Raw genomic sequence first — 15,535 nt, forward strand, 5'->3', positions numbered from 1 at the left:
AAAAAAAAAAACTTCTTTAATTCAAAGATGAACTTGAGTATGACCTCAGAGAATTCAGAACTGATGCCACGTTAGTTCTCTAATAAACTGGACTTGGCAATAACTGATCTCAAGGAAAATTCAATCAAAACCAAAGTCTTATCTCGCTTCAAAAACAGGACAGTTGAGAATTGAATGTGATGTCCTAGAAAAATCGAAGAAGAAATAACATCAAACTAGTTTGTTCCTGAAAACAAGGCAACAAGAAATTGATGGCATTTTCACCTGTGGTTTTACTACAAAAGATCCTGAGCTTAGAGGCCATGTCATTTGACTCTCTTAAAATCCAAAACAGAGATAGAGACCGAGACAATGGTGGGACATTTCTGGAGTAATTTTGAAGTAGAATCCAAGGAAATCTTAAAGCCAATGACTGTTAGTTCTTCGAATAGGTAAAAGTTTTCCACTCAAAGTGTTCAGTCCCTCTTAACTTCTCCTTCAAATGCAGTAAAGAGAAGAAGGAGTGGAATTTAAGAATAAAGAGACTGTGCCATTCTTTTTCATATCCTACTTAATAATTTCTGTTAAGAAGAAGAAGAAGAGACTTGTCCTTTCATCTCTTTTAATGACTTTAAATGTGGATAAATGGGAAAGACAATTTCTAAGGAACTTGGAAGGGTTTTACCCATTTGTGCGATACCACATTCTCAAATAATTTTTATAAAAACAAACAAAAAAACTGGCTATGGTACTAAATTCTGTCTACAATTGTTTTGTTTTGTTGTAAAATGAATTAAAATAGGGCCAGGCTAGTCTGTCCCTGTGATGTCACCCTCATTCAGTTTAGTGATGTGCACTGCTGACTAGCAGAAAATATGAATTTTTGCAGAATCCACATTCAGCTCACTATGCTACAGCCCATGGAATATGGTGTGCATGTGAGGGACATACATCCGTCATGTGGATCCTGGTGGGAAAAAATATAGCATGTTAGCAACCTCAGGTTATCAAGGGAAGAAGGATTGTGAAGGGAAACACAGAGAGCTGACAAACCACAGAACAGAGAATGAAACATGCTTTTCCCCATGCAATTTACGTCATCAAACTAAAACAACTTAGAAAACAATTACAGGGCTCGTTTAATTGAGAACAAAGTTTTCATTTAAAGTAATCAGTCTTCTAATTTGGACCTTCCCACATTAAGTACAAGATTGTTTCAAATCAATTAAGTGAACAAAATAAAATTAAGATTCTTATTACAGAATCAAATACTAAGCCATTGTGCTAAATTCTGACCGGCGTAATAAGCTGTGTTACGAGAATTATGTGAATCACTGTTATATTATACAAAGATGGAGGAGATGTAATCTTTACGCTGAGGACCTCTTGTTAATGGAAGAGACAAATATACATACAGGCAACTGTGGCAAAGACCGTGACTAGTACATGTGAATGAAGTGAGGTAAACTCAAAGAAGGAAGCTGATCCCATCATAGGAGCCCCCAAATGATTTTTTTTTAACTAAAAGTCTTGAAGAATGAGTGGAAATAAGCCCCATGAAGGCTGGGCAGGTGCTCCTGGCATGAGGCAGCCTGAGCAGAATGGAAAGATGGAAGCGGCATCATGTCTTGGGAAATTAAATAGACAACTTCTCACAAGTAGAAGCAAATAAAATTTCATCAAATAAAGTATACCAGTAAAGACCTCCGCAGAAAATATAATAGAAAGGACATCGAAATTACAATAATCTGAGTAGGGTTTAATAAAGGGCTATTTATAAATGTGTGTGCAGTGTATTGATAAGCATTACTCACAGATCCCAGGAAGAAAGGGGTAAAGGGGAGAGAGGAATAATGGGGATACAGAAGCAGAGGCTGCTCAGTAGAACTGGGGACCTGAGACTGAATTTGAGGGTACGGTCAGCACACTGCAGCCCTGCATGGAGGAAACCGGGACTGAATACTCCAGACCTCATCCTCCTCCCTCCCTCCTGTCAACCGACAGTGTCCCGCTCAGCTAGAGCCAACCCGGAGCCCAGGGGACAGACTCTTCTGGTCAGAAACCCTCAGCATAGATCAGACTGGGGAAGGGGGGAGTGCAAATCTGGAGGACAGTCCAAGATGCCCACCCCAGAGGGGACAGACAGACTGAGATCAGCCGTCTGAGAGTTCATCCAAACGGCTTCCCCATCAAAGCCTCTGTTACTAGTTTGCCCCTTCCCTGAAGGATTTCCAGATGGCCTTAGAATCGGCGGCTTCTTTTTTGTGATCCTCAGAACTTTGCATTTCACCCTTCCTTCACTGTGACATAGATCACAGTCATTTGGGTGTGTATTACACCCCTACATGGATTCTGAGATCTTCTAGGAAAAATGGCACGTGTCTGAGTCACCTTTGTATTTCTGGTGCCTAGCATGGGCCAATGATCCCACACTTTTTGTTACATTGGATGAAAATAATTACATCCATCCTCTGAATAATTCACCATATGAGGCAAATATGCTGGGTGTAAAAAACTACTCTGTATATTCTTACCATTCTCAGTGTGTCCAGATACTGTGCACCTGGATGTCCATGCATCAGAAAACAAAGACTAATTTATTATCCAGATGACACACAGAAGTACAATGCGATATAATTATCCAGCGACCAGTAGAAAGCTAACGCTTACAATACTACAGGTATTTACTCGAGAAGATTCTACTTATTAACGCAATCTATAAAAAATATTCCAAACCATCTGCATTCACTTTCAACAAACACTTTCTAAGTGACTTTTCTACATCAGATGCCAGTGCGAAGGATTTTCACACTTGTGTCACAGGATGGTAGAAGAACTCCAAGGGTAGGGGATCATTACATCATTTCATGTGCAAAGATGCTGAGATAAAGATTAAGAGACCTAATCATCAAATGGAAAATGTAAACACAAATTCCTTTGATTTCAATGGAATGACCTCTTTTTTAAATCTGATTTAAAAATATAAATGGGAATGTATATATACGTGTATATGTACACACCTATATAATATAAAAATGTATTTTTATATAGATTGGTATCTCTTGCAGATACATTTATTAAGTGCAGGAATAAAATAGATGTTAAAATTTACTGCTAATTGATTTTGGTTATTTGGGGAAAAGTAGAAAGAAAATACGTTTCTGAAAAATTAACATAAAGAAATAATTTAGATATTCTGAAACACTGACTATAAACACTTTGTAACAACCTTACTGGCCAGTATTTGCGTGACATGACCTTAAACATTTTTGTGTATATTTTACTATAAGTCTGTGAAATTGGGAGCTACTTGGTTAGTATGCATGGTAATGAGTTTTCATGAGAAAGCAGAACGTTTATTTAGTAGCTCAAGAAAAATACTAGAAAACAAAGTAGACTGTGGTAGAGAAAAGTTAAAAAAAATATTGCCATGCTTTGTAGCTTTGGGTGCCAACTTCATTAATTAATACAGACTTTAAAATCCTTTCAAGGATATGAGCTAAAGAAGTAGAACCACGGCTGGTGTAGATAGTAAACACAGATCAAATGGGTTTCATTGAAAATATGGTGGCTTCCGATAAGCCTAATTAGCAGGATGACAAATACAGTCAATAAAAAAGAAACAAAACTTATTCTTTAAAATGTTGGCAACAATTTACAGAATTAATTGAAAATATTTCCTCTTGTCCATTAGCACGTGAGAACTTTTCATTAGCTCTTTTTTGTTGGTGCTGTTTAGGTATTTTTGATTATTTTCTTTGTGTTTTTTGGTAGAATTTGTCTGCTTGTCTGTGATGAGAGGTGCTACTGACCTCAGGAGAAGACCGAATGGATGTACATGATTGACGAGTGGGTGGGGGAGGGGAAAGGGGAGCTACAGAGACACAAGGAGCTAGGAGGACGGAATGGGCCAGAATTTAGTACCATTAATGGTAGCTTTTTCCTAAAATTTGGATTTTTATTCCAAACAGGGTTATCTATTTTGTTTCTTTTGATGATTCTCAATTTCCTGATTATCTGTTGTTTTGATTATATATGTGAAATATATGTATATACACGTGTAGCTGCATCATAAACTGTTCCCCAAATATAGTGAGTCTTAAACAACAATGATTTTGGCCACAATTCTGCAATCTGCTTAGGGGAGGGCAAGGACGCTCCATTTCTGTGTCACGGGGCATCAGCTAGAATGCCTTGACCAAGGATGCAGCCTCCATTGTTCAGAACTCCCATGCGCAGCCAGCAAGTTGCTATTGTCAGTTATCAATCAGCTGGGAGCTCAGCAGGCCTGGTAGGTGGGGATCTCAGTTCCCCATGGAGCCTCCCCATGGCTAGGTCCGGCTGCTCACAGAATAGTTGTCTCCTGGGGGTTGAATTTCTAACATAAAAGCTAGAGTCTTTCAGAGCCAAAGGGTTGGAGTTTTCAGGCCTAGCATCATTTTTGTCACATATTAATCATTGAAACAGATCACAGCCCTATTATAGAATAAGGGAAGGGGCCAAACACAGGTATGCATACTGGGACATATAAGTCACTGGGGACTGTTACATAAAAAGTGACAATCTACCCCACCCATCTATGAAAGAGATGATTGACACTTGACAAGCATCAAAAGTTTGCAGACTATTAACAAGTTAAAACAACCAGGGTGGCACCTGTGGCTTACTGAGTAGGGCACCAGCCCCATATACCAAGGGTTTATACCAGCCCCATATACCAAGGGTGGCACCAGCCCCAGCCAAACTGCAAAACAAACAAAAAATAACTGGGCATTGTGGTGGGCACCTGTGGTCCCAGTTACTCGGGAGGCTGAAGCAAGAGAATCGCCTAAGCCCAAGAGCTGGAGGTTGCTATGAGATGTGACACCACGGCACTCTACTGAGGGTGCCAAAGTTAGACTCTGTCTCCAAAAAATAAATAAATAAATAAAGTTAAAACAACCCTCTCTGACAGAGGCTCCAGATCACTCTCCCTGCCTACCACCACACTGAACAGCACAGTGTACCCTATAATGAGAAAGGGGGACTTTCCCCCCTGGTATTTGAAATATATTTTTATGAAGGGAGATTCACCAGCCAGAACCTGCTAGATGCCAGCCTCAGTACCACATGTAGTTTATACACACTCTCACTTGCTTCCTCAACAAAAAGGTATTGCCATCGGCTTTGTGGGTGCAGGGCACATAGGGTACAATGATACATTTTAAAAGGGAAACACACTAAGCAGAGTCTGCCAATGTGGGTCTCATGTGCATTTGAACTTTCTGAGAAAAGTGTGAGGAAGAATCCCTAGGTTTGCTCTCCCCTATGACTGATAAAGCCCTCCAGGATTTGTGTTACGGAATTATGGGAGAGGAAACTGCCACAGGAGAAGGAAGAACAAGCAGCCTTAATTAAATTTCTCCCGCAGATATTGTCTATTCATCTTCCATAGCTCGCCACCACCACAACTTTGAAGCCTCGGTTTCTTCCTCTTTGATAATGGATGGAAGTCTAGATAGGAGGATTAGGGGAGATAAAGTAAAATAAAGTAAACAAAGACAAAATAAGAAATGTGACATGCATCGTACACTGTAAAGTATTATATTAAAGTATTGTTCCATCATGGCGGTACAGCAAGGTCTATTTTAAGCAACTCAATCACTTTCTTTTTGTCTGGCAAATGCTTTCACTGATACTTTCCTGCTCCGGGAACAGCGGATTCCTACTCTTCTAACTCCCATTGCAGGTGTCAGTGAACACCCATAGGAAGAAAATATTTTAGGATTTTTATGGATGTTAAAGAAGTATCCAAAATACAAATGCTAATTTCAGGCGTGGAAAGCCACTTGAGCGATAGTGAAGGAGAAGCATAGCATCTCCAGGCAACTTGACATTTTCATTAAGAAAACTCTAGCCCTACCAAGAGTATGTTATAAATGTCTCACCACAAAAAGTAAGTGAGGTGATGGTTATGTTAACCAGTTTGATTTAAGCATTCCATATTGTCTATCAAATCATCACATGGTACCCCGTACATGTGTATAGTTATGATTTCATAAAAATTAAATTGAAAAAAATAAAACAATAATTAGAATAAAAAAAGGAAAATTGTTTCCAGCAGTAAGTACCTTAACCTCACCTGCTTGTGCTTGAAGATGGAGAAGGTGCCCTTTTTCAAAAATAAGGCTGATTTCTTTTTGAAATTATTAAGTCATGAAACATTGATGAAACCAAGTGTTTCACACTTTCTTAGGCACTCTAGAGAATATAAAAGAAGTTTCAACTATGTTTGGAGTTCTCTAGGTGTTTCTAACCTATCACGATTTCAAAATTGCCTATAAGGCTGCAGGGAGCAGGGTGAGTGAGCTGTGTGGTTGGGTGGGCACTCCTAGAGCTTAGGAGAGGTGAGGACACAGCTGAGCTGCGCCGGGAAGGGGCAGCTCCTTGAAAGCAGGGACTAAATATCTGTTCAACCTCCATTTCCATATCCAAGCATTGAGAAGTGGCTGGCAGTAGCCCTTGGACTTTAATAGATACTGAAAGATTAAAATACTCGAGAGGTGCAAAGAAGATATTTAAAAGGGAGGGAAAAACTCGAGATGAGGATGGTCAGAACAGATGATTCCTGCTCAGAATTGAAGGAGATAAGGAAAGGGAACTCCAGCAACCCAGGTGTCTGAAGCCAGGCCCAGGACTTCTGACTTTCATCTGAGAGGCACTAAAAAGCCATTATGACACACTTTAAAGTATGGGATTCCACTTTGTTCAAAAATGTAGGAGTGAAATGTTTCTGGCCTTTTACTTTCAATATTGAGAGTTCAAAGTTTTGTAGGATTCTGGTCTTAAAGAACAGAGGAAAATCTTAAACACTGAGTCATTTTTCAGTGACAGAATTATTTGTCTTTGATTAATCGTGAGGACATTTCCTTTCTGATTGTGTTGCCTTTCATCCGTTTCTATTTCATACATTTCTTGAGATACCGAAAATCTACTCTTTTGAAACTACAATAAGATTTCTTTTTGTGCTGATTTTCACTTTTGCACAAAAAAAGGCATTGTATTTGTGAAGATGCTGTAAGCGTCTCAGGAGCAAGTGAGGTGAGGCCCCCAGATGCTATGCTAGGCATCGTTTTGAAACAAAGCACCCAGTGACGCCACCTTTAAGAATTTCAGTACAAGGGTAAACAATGCCTGAGTCAGGTGATCACCAAGTAAATGAAAAGGTGTAAAGCAAATTGTGTCTCATGCAAGAGTTTGTTTGGATGTGAATTATGAAAATAGGGTACAACTTGTGATTTTTTTTGCATATATTATCAGAATCAAATCAGTTCTGAAAGATCAGAAAGAGCATAGTCCTTAGTGAATCCAAACTCACCTGTACTTATAGATGGAGAGGAAGCTGACAGGTAACCCTGTAGCGACCAAAGCTGACTTAATATCCGGATAACCACCGAAATCTGTGAACAGCGTGCTGATGCAGCCCCCTGTGTGACCCCCAGCTAGCCTTGCCTACGCCTTAGCCTTCTTCAGGAGGGCTAATTTTAATACCAGCCTGGATCTGCACTTGGCAAATCTCCCACCTTTGCACACAGATTTAGAATTGTACCTGACATATCCTAAAATGATACTTTGATTTTTTCCACTCTCGAACCATGCAATTTTGCTTTCTAAAACTTCAGCTGAGAATGAAAGCATTTAACATTTGGCTTTGGCAGGAAGAAAATGTTTCAGTATGGAAATATGTGCCTCTAGGAATACAATGGTTAATTCAGACTCTGTCTAAGCACTGAGAGAGAAGGGGCAGGTGGCACGTAGTAGGTGTTAGAGTACATTGTTACATGTGTAGCACATAGTAGGTGTATGAGTACACTGTTACACTGGGTTTCATGAACTAAATGCCAGTACTCAAAACTGCCTGCTCAACTTGAACAAGTCAGAAACAAATTAAGTTAATGCCCAGAATAACCAGACACAGAATATAAATGACTGAGGGTTGCAAGGCAAAATAGAAAATGATCCATAGAGAAAAAACACACATGTCATCCTGTTTGTTCCTTAAAAATAGGATGCCTGAGTATAGGAGAGCCGCCTCCTCCTCCTTCCCCTGTGCAGAGACCACAGCCACATGGCCCTAGGATTTGATTCTCAGGACGGAATAGGAAAGGAAAAATGCACTATAAGTGAGTTCTTCCAAACATGACTTACTGTGTGACAACAGAAAAATCACTTCACTTGTCTCAGCCACAGCTTCACTTACTAAAGAAAGGTTTTGAAGTTGTGGCTTAAGCAATATGACATATCCGTCACTCGAGGTTCTTCTAGGTGAGTAGATACACAAAGGTACTTTTGGACCCATAAGCTTATCTTATACTTTTGGAGCCCAATTCCAGTGAGGGGAGATTGATACTAAACAAAAATGAATGAGATACTGGGCACGGACAAGGCCAGGAGAAAAATGCTGCGAGCTGGAGAGAGTGTGGTGCAGCCAGGAGTGCTGCCAGAGGTGGGCTGGGCCCCAGGTCTCTCCAAAGAGGTGATATTTGACAGAGATCTAAAGAAAACGAGGAAGCAGCTGTGTAGATTATTCAGAAAAAGGGATCCCAGCCTAGAGAATCAAAAGGTGTAAATTAAGCACTAAAGTTGAAATGGGATAGGGAGTTTGGGAAAACCCCTATGGATAGGGAAACCACAAGGTGACCCATATTACTGGAGGGTGGAGGGGTGACACAGAAGGAGGTACGTGGTGCAGGGGGCCAGTTCACACAGGACATTATGGGTGGTTCCATTGCTGGTAAAGGGCCGAGGTTTTAATCTGACTCAAACAAGCAACCATTAAAAGACTTTTAGTAGATAGTAGTTAGTCCTAACGTAACTTTTAGAAAAACCACTCTAGATGTCTTCTAGAGAAAGGATTTCAAGGAAGCAGGCGTGTAAGTGGGGAAGAAGGGTTCAGAGAGCTGTTGTAATACTCCTGGCAAGACAGGATGGTGCTTTGGGCATAAGTAGTGTGATTCTGTATCTAACTTACAGGTGTAACTAACAGGATGTGGGGATGGTTTGATAGGACACCCCCAAAGAATGACATTCTCTCCTTGTGTGATTTTACAAGATGAATTCTTGGAGGAAGGAATGGCAAGTACAAATCTAACCCTGAAAAATGTGATCCTACCAGAATGTGAGTCGATGGAATACCAGCGCCACATTGGATGTCAAGTGACAGAGGCATATCTGAGGAGCCTAACTTAGCACCCTGCTGTGCCCAAGAGCTTTCAAGGTCAGTAAGTCACAGGGAAATTCCTTACAAATTCCTGTTGGATCGCTCATTAATATCCTCCTTCTCCTCAAAGTTGGCAAGTCTTGGAAACAAAAGTCCACAGCCTCCTAGGCCATGTGGACACATGGCCACAAACTGATAAAGGAAAAGCAGTTTTGCCCGGGCTGAATTTGGGAATCAAGAAAATCTGACTGGGAACTCGACCCCCTGGAGATTTAAAAAAAAAAAAAAAACAGCAATCTAAGGAAAATCACAAACTTGACTTTATACTCGGTTGCTTTGACGGTCAGTTGTATTTATCTCCTCAGCTATGGCACTAAATCACCATAATTCTTTTTCTCAGAACATGTCAGAATCTAAAACGCTATTTTAACCAGGTCATGATGGACAAGCAGTAAGCTTTCACTGTTCTGGCCACTGGCTTGTGTCTGCAAGTTACATAGCTCACCTCATAAACAGACACTGACGGTGACAACTGTTAGTACGAACATCCTAGAACACTTTTCTCCAAGCTACGCACACACCCCTCACTCAACTGCGTTATACCACTTTAATTCGGTTTGTTCTAAGATTTTAATATATTCAATGGTATTATCAAACACTTGGTCTCTATCAGTTATCTGGGCATAAATTCTTCTGTTGTGAGCTCTTTTCTTCTTAGACAAGTTTTAAGCCCTTGCTAAGGACTTCCTGACTTCAAAATCTCTAATGGTTCATGTTATTTTCTTAGATTAATAAGATTGGTTGAAGGAGGGTAAATGGTGGCACCATGCCTGTGGTTCCTATGGCAAGGGTACATGTCAAATCTATTAAGTATAGAGTATAAATGTCTCAACACAATAATTAAGTAAACGAGGTGAAGGCTATATTAACTAGTTGGATGTAAGCATTCCAAATTGTATATAAAATCAGCACATTGTACCCCATAAAGGCGTTAACGTATACATAAGCTATGTGTTTACGACTTAATAAAAACACTGACAAAAGCCGAATAGAAAAATAAATAAACAAATAAGAACTGACAGTACCCTGCTCATTGATACAGGCTTCAGACTTTTCAAAAAAAATTGACTGGGAGGAGAGAAGAACAAGAAGGCAGGGTCAGTAAGAGACCTGGGGATGGAGGGACAAGCAATGTTTCCTGCTCTTTCCCTGTCACCTCCCATGTGTGTCATTTTCCAGCTATCCTTCCAGCCCCTCGAACTTCCTGTCTTATTCAATCTGAACAGGTAAACTTACAGTAGGAGTAAATCTCCAAGTAAAAGAGGCTGGGTGTGCGTAGCGTCTCGTTTAAACAACACAGGAGAGACTCCAGGTTGAGAAGTTTCTCCTGCTACCTAATTCAGAGCCTGAAATTTTAGTATTATGAGTTCATCTTCTTTGTTATGGATTTTCTCTCTGGACTCTGGTTTTAAATTCCAAATGTACCTGAAAATGTCAGCAAACTAAATCAATATAGATAGGTTTATTGGAGTCCTTGCTCAGTGACCAGCAGTTTGTAGTAAAAGCACTAGCAAGGGAAGGGAGAGGGGCAGCTGCTGCTAAAAGGTTCAGAATGAACCCAAGAAATGATGAGGGAAGGGGCAGATATCAAAGAGAAAACTCTCCATCTAGGCTAAAACTTGGCCTTTCACCATGACTGAGGACAGCAGGGTGAATTAGGAGGAGGATAGAAATCAGACATAGGATTGGGCAAGATGAAGTTAGTTGGCGACATTAAGCACAGTGATGGAAGGAAAGTGAGAACGGACCTGTGCGTTTCCAGAGTAAAATAGTGTAACCGGGAAGCAGTACACAGCAGGTGTCCTTTGAGGGTCAGCCTTCCATCCTTGTTGGCTGTACATGCCTGGGATCATTGCGTTGTATGACTGTAGGATTTCAGAAAGATCCAAGTACTTTTTTTAAACTGCAAAATGTTACATGGATAAACTGTATGGTGCTGAAGTCAGGACTTTTGGTGTCCCTGTCACCAGAATCGTGTGCATTGCACCTGATAGCTTAGCGTTTGTCCTGCTCCCCTCTGCCCTTCACCCTCCTCCTTTTCACAAATCCTCTATACTTGTAAATGACCGACTGTGTGCTTCAGCTTATTGGTGAGAACAGGGGATGGTTTTTTGTCCATTCCCCAAATACGTCACTCAAGATCATGCCCTCTACTTCCACTGAGTTGCTGGATGGAAAAGACATTGTTCTACCCTTTATTGTGCTCCATGGTATAAATGTCCACACCACCTTTTCTCTCCTCATGCATGGATGTGCACTTCAGCTGATTCCATATCTTTGCAAGTGCGAATTTCACTGTGATAGACATTCAGATGCAGACATCTTTTCAACATAATGACTTTTTTTTCCTTCTGGTGGCTACCCAGTGAGATCACTGGATCAAATGGTAGGTCTACTTTTAGTTAGGGCCAAATACTTCTATTAAACATGTGTGCTATGTCCAGGGATGTAAACCAAAAAAGTAGGATTAAAGGAAGGCCTGGAAAGATGGCGTAAACCCACTCAAGACATTTAGCTAGGAAAGCAGAGGAACTAATGGATGATGACATGAAAAAACTTTAAGCCAAAGAGTGAATGTGCAACTTTTTTCCATTCCCCAAATAAATAATAGCTAACATTTATTGAATGTTTTTTATTTATAACCCACTCATATATATTAACTCACTTAAGACTTAACCATATGAAGAAGGCACTATTTTCCCCACTTTATAGGAGGGAAACTGAAGCACAGAGAAATTGTCAACTTGTCTAAGATCACATAAAAAGTAGAAAAAATAGAGATTTTTTTGTAACCCAGGTGGGTAACAAATAACTACCATGGTTTACGGTCACCCTAAGAAATGATTAAGTCTCACAGAAGTTTTTATAGTCCCTATTTGAACCCTGCAACAATATACTGCTGTTTATATTCTTGCATGCCTATGTCTCTATTTCTCCAGACCAAGGAATTCTCAAGGATAGGGACTCACTCTCCTCTGTGTGCTCAAGAGCCTACACAAGGCCTGGTACATAATAACAGCAAGGACCCTGAAGCTTTACCTGGAAATGACAATATACCAGATACTCCAGAAGAGCTCTGTTCAGTGTACGTTGTTTGGAAGGAAAGAAGGAAGAGATGGAGGAGCGAGGGAAGAATTGGAAACAAATGAAAAGAAAGGAAAGCGAAAGAAAGATGAGCTGATTCTACCTACAGAGGCAATCTGCCATGAAGAAAAACAGCGGGTGAAGAGCCAGCAGAGGAGCAGATATTTTACGAGAACATGAACTACATTTTATTTTTGCTCTGTTCAATGTTTCTAAAATTCAGCCTAAGATTTAATGTAAATCTATTTGAAAGGAGTTGCTAAATTTTAACTGGAAATACTTCTTTGTGCTAAATAATCTTTATAGCATTCTAAATTATAGCCACGAAGCAATATCATTACAGAGCTGTTTAGCCATAGCGGTTTATGTGGAAAGTCAGGAGAAGGTGATGATGCATATCAAAATACATAATAAAGAACTTTTAAAAATCATGGGTATCTTTATTTACTCAAAATACTTTTTATTTAGCCATTTTAATGCATTCAAGATTAAAGGGGAGAATGAAACTAACCACTGGGAACTGCAAAATGTCCATGAAATGATAATAATAATATTCTGTACTCCTGCAGCACTTTTCATGAGAGAAGGTCAAAGCTCTTTACAGCCATTAACACATTCAATCTCACAGAAGCCAGTGGGAGATGTAGGTGGCAAGCAGTTCGAATTCACTTTGTCAGGAACAAAAATGGAGATGAAAGCGTTAAGTAGAAACACTCAAGGTTGTAAGTGGGTGTTGCTCCCGGGTGCCCGGGTGCGTTGGTTATCCTTGGATGGCTCACCCTGGGATCCCCACCCTGCACCGAGGGGCTGGAGCAGACCGCCTGCAGCCCTTCTCTACTTTGGTCTCACTTTTCTGCCTCCTTGCAACATAGGTCTTCTCACACAGCATCCAGAGAAAAGACCAGTGCATTGGAGACTTGCAGAACAGGAGGTGAGTGGCCTAACTGCAGACCCCATCTGCAGCGTGTCTCCTGAGAGGGACTTGGACATCTCTGCTCTAATACTCACAGTCGCTAAAAGCTCACAGCCCTGAAAAAGCCCTTCCACATAGACCAAGTGGAAAGGTGAGGGCATGGAATTCACACAGGGCTTGCTGACTGAGGGAAGACTGCCTGGAACTCAGGAACCAAGGCAGTTTCTATCATTCCAGGGCACTTCTCCACGTTGATGCTAAATCTGCCATCGGAGAGCAGCTGTGTGTGTTGCTGTCAAATTTTTCCTTTAGGGATGGCACGTGGGGAGAATGATCCTGAGACGAGGATTAGGCCAACTATAGCTTACGCCTAGGGCATTCCCCCCAGATAAAACCACTCCAGGCAACCCAGCATTCTCCACCGTCTGCCTGAATGCTCATTCTACAGTAAGGAAGACCCACCACCACTCCCACCCACCCACACACACACACGCGCACGCACACCTCAGTACACTGCCTGTCCTTTACATACACATCATCTACAGATCTTGGTGATGAAGTCAGAGACTATTTTTTGATGTAGGTGCTGAAGCATCTTTAGATTCAAATTAATAGACTATTATAAAGGGTGTTATGTTAGAATGACCCCCACGTATTAAGAGATGTAGGGGCACAGCCTGGAGTCTAGGGTGCATCTGCACATTAGGACACACTATATTTTACACAATCTCTGGAGAGAAGAGTCCATTCTCTTGTCCACATGATTCCCACTATATACAATTTATTGTGGGAGGTGGAGCAGGTAATGTTTAATCTTTGGGAGCTTATCATGCTGCTGAAAGATTGAAATATCATCACACTGAGACTTGGATAATTATGAGAAGTCACAGCGCAAGTGTAAGCAGCAACATCCAAGGACAGGGAGGAAAGTACAGCAGAAGGAAGCTCAGAGCAGGAAGGATTCTTAAAGGAGAGAGGAGGTAAGCAGAACCTTGAACAATGGGGAGCAAGGTAGAAAGAGATCGCGAAGCTTTATGCTTTTGTTGGCTTACGTATTCTCATCACCAAGGAGAGAATAATTGTTTGAGTGAGGGAGGGAGCGAATAAGCAAGTGAACGAGTGATGAGATTCCAGGGAAAGAACCTGTCAGGAGTAAAGTGAAAGTTGGAAGATACTGTCACTTTTCAGAAAGAAGATTAGTACATCTCCGAGTCTCTAATATATCAAACGGTGCTCATATCAGCAGTGATGAGAGGAAATACGGGAGCAAAGAATAAAGATTTTAAAAACATCATGCCATGATTCATTTCTACCTGAAAACAGATAGAGATGCAATAGCTGCTATATAAATGTTAGCTGACTTGAATGAATTACCACTCTGGAAAACCTACACTTTAAATTTAGCTCTGGGGTGCCATAATGACAAGCTGTCCGGCTTCTTTGAAAGCCACCCAGAATCAGAGGGAATGGGAGGGGGCCCATCAGTCCAAATCAAGGCCCAGCTCTCAGCAGCTTGACATGCTAGGTGTGGAGTCTTGAATTCATTCTTCTGGCCATGCTAGGGAAAAAAAAAAAAGAAAAACAGATCCACATTCTTGCCTTGCTGTTGCTGGTAAGAAGTACCATCTTCAGATTGCGTGAGGCCTAGGTGTTTAACATCATCTTAAGTGGGATCACAATGGCAAAAGTTAATATATCATAAAACTAAAATAGCTTTCCCTTCCCTTCTGCTTAGGTGAGAGGAAGGGCTTAACACAGAGAAAGATTGACCTGCTGATAGAGGAGAATTATTCCCAAACAAATCTCTTCTACCTCATAATATATTCTCTCCTAATCTCAGTCTGTACCAAGACCTAGGAGATGATTATTTGGGAAATAATATTTATTTGTGCACTTTTAAGATGTTATTTTGTTCCATTGTTTATTAAGGTAAAGTTTATAGGTAGCAAAATGCCATATCTCAATTGCTTCTACTTGCTACCACATGGCTAAACCTCAGAGATAATATGTTGAACAAAGGAACCCAGGCACAGAGGAGCACATGGCATCACTCATTTATATGAAGCTCAAGAAGTGGAAAAACTAATTTATGGTGATATTTGTTTTGAGTTGAGGTTATGTAAACTTCCTTCTCCTTGAAGATGGCAGTGACTGTTTGTTTGGTTTAATTTGCACTGGAATCATCCCTTCCTTAAATGAATACTTGACAATGACCTCAAAAATTGCTTCATAAAGTGATAATGGAGAGGACGGATTGTACACAAGGAGGATGATGTTGAGTTTCTTTCACTCCTTTATTG

This window comes from Otolemur garnettii, unplaced genomic scaffold (assembly GCF_000181295.1).
Source record: "Otolemur garnettii isolate 467f Iridium unplaced genomic scaffold, OtoGar3 scaffold00022, whole genome shotgun sequence".
Taxonomy (NCBI): Eukaryota; Metazoa; Chordata; class Mammalia; order Primates; family Galagidae; genus Otolemur; species Otolemur garnettii.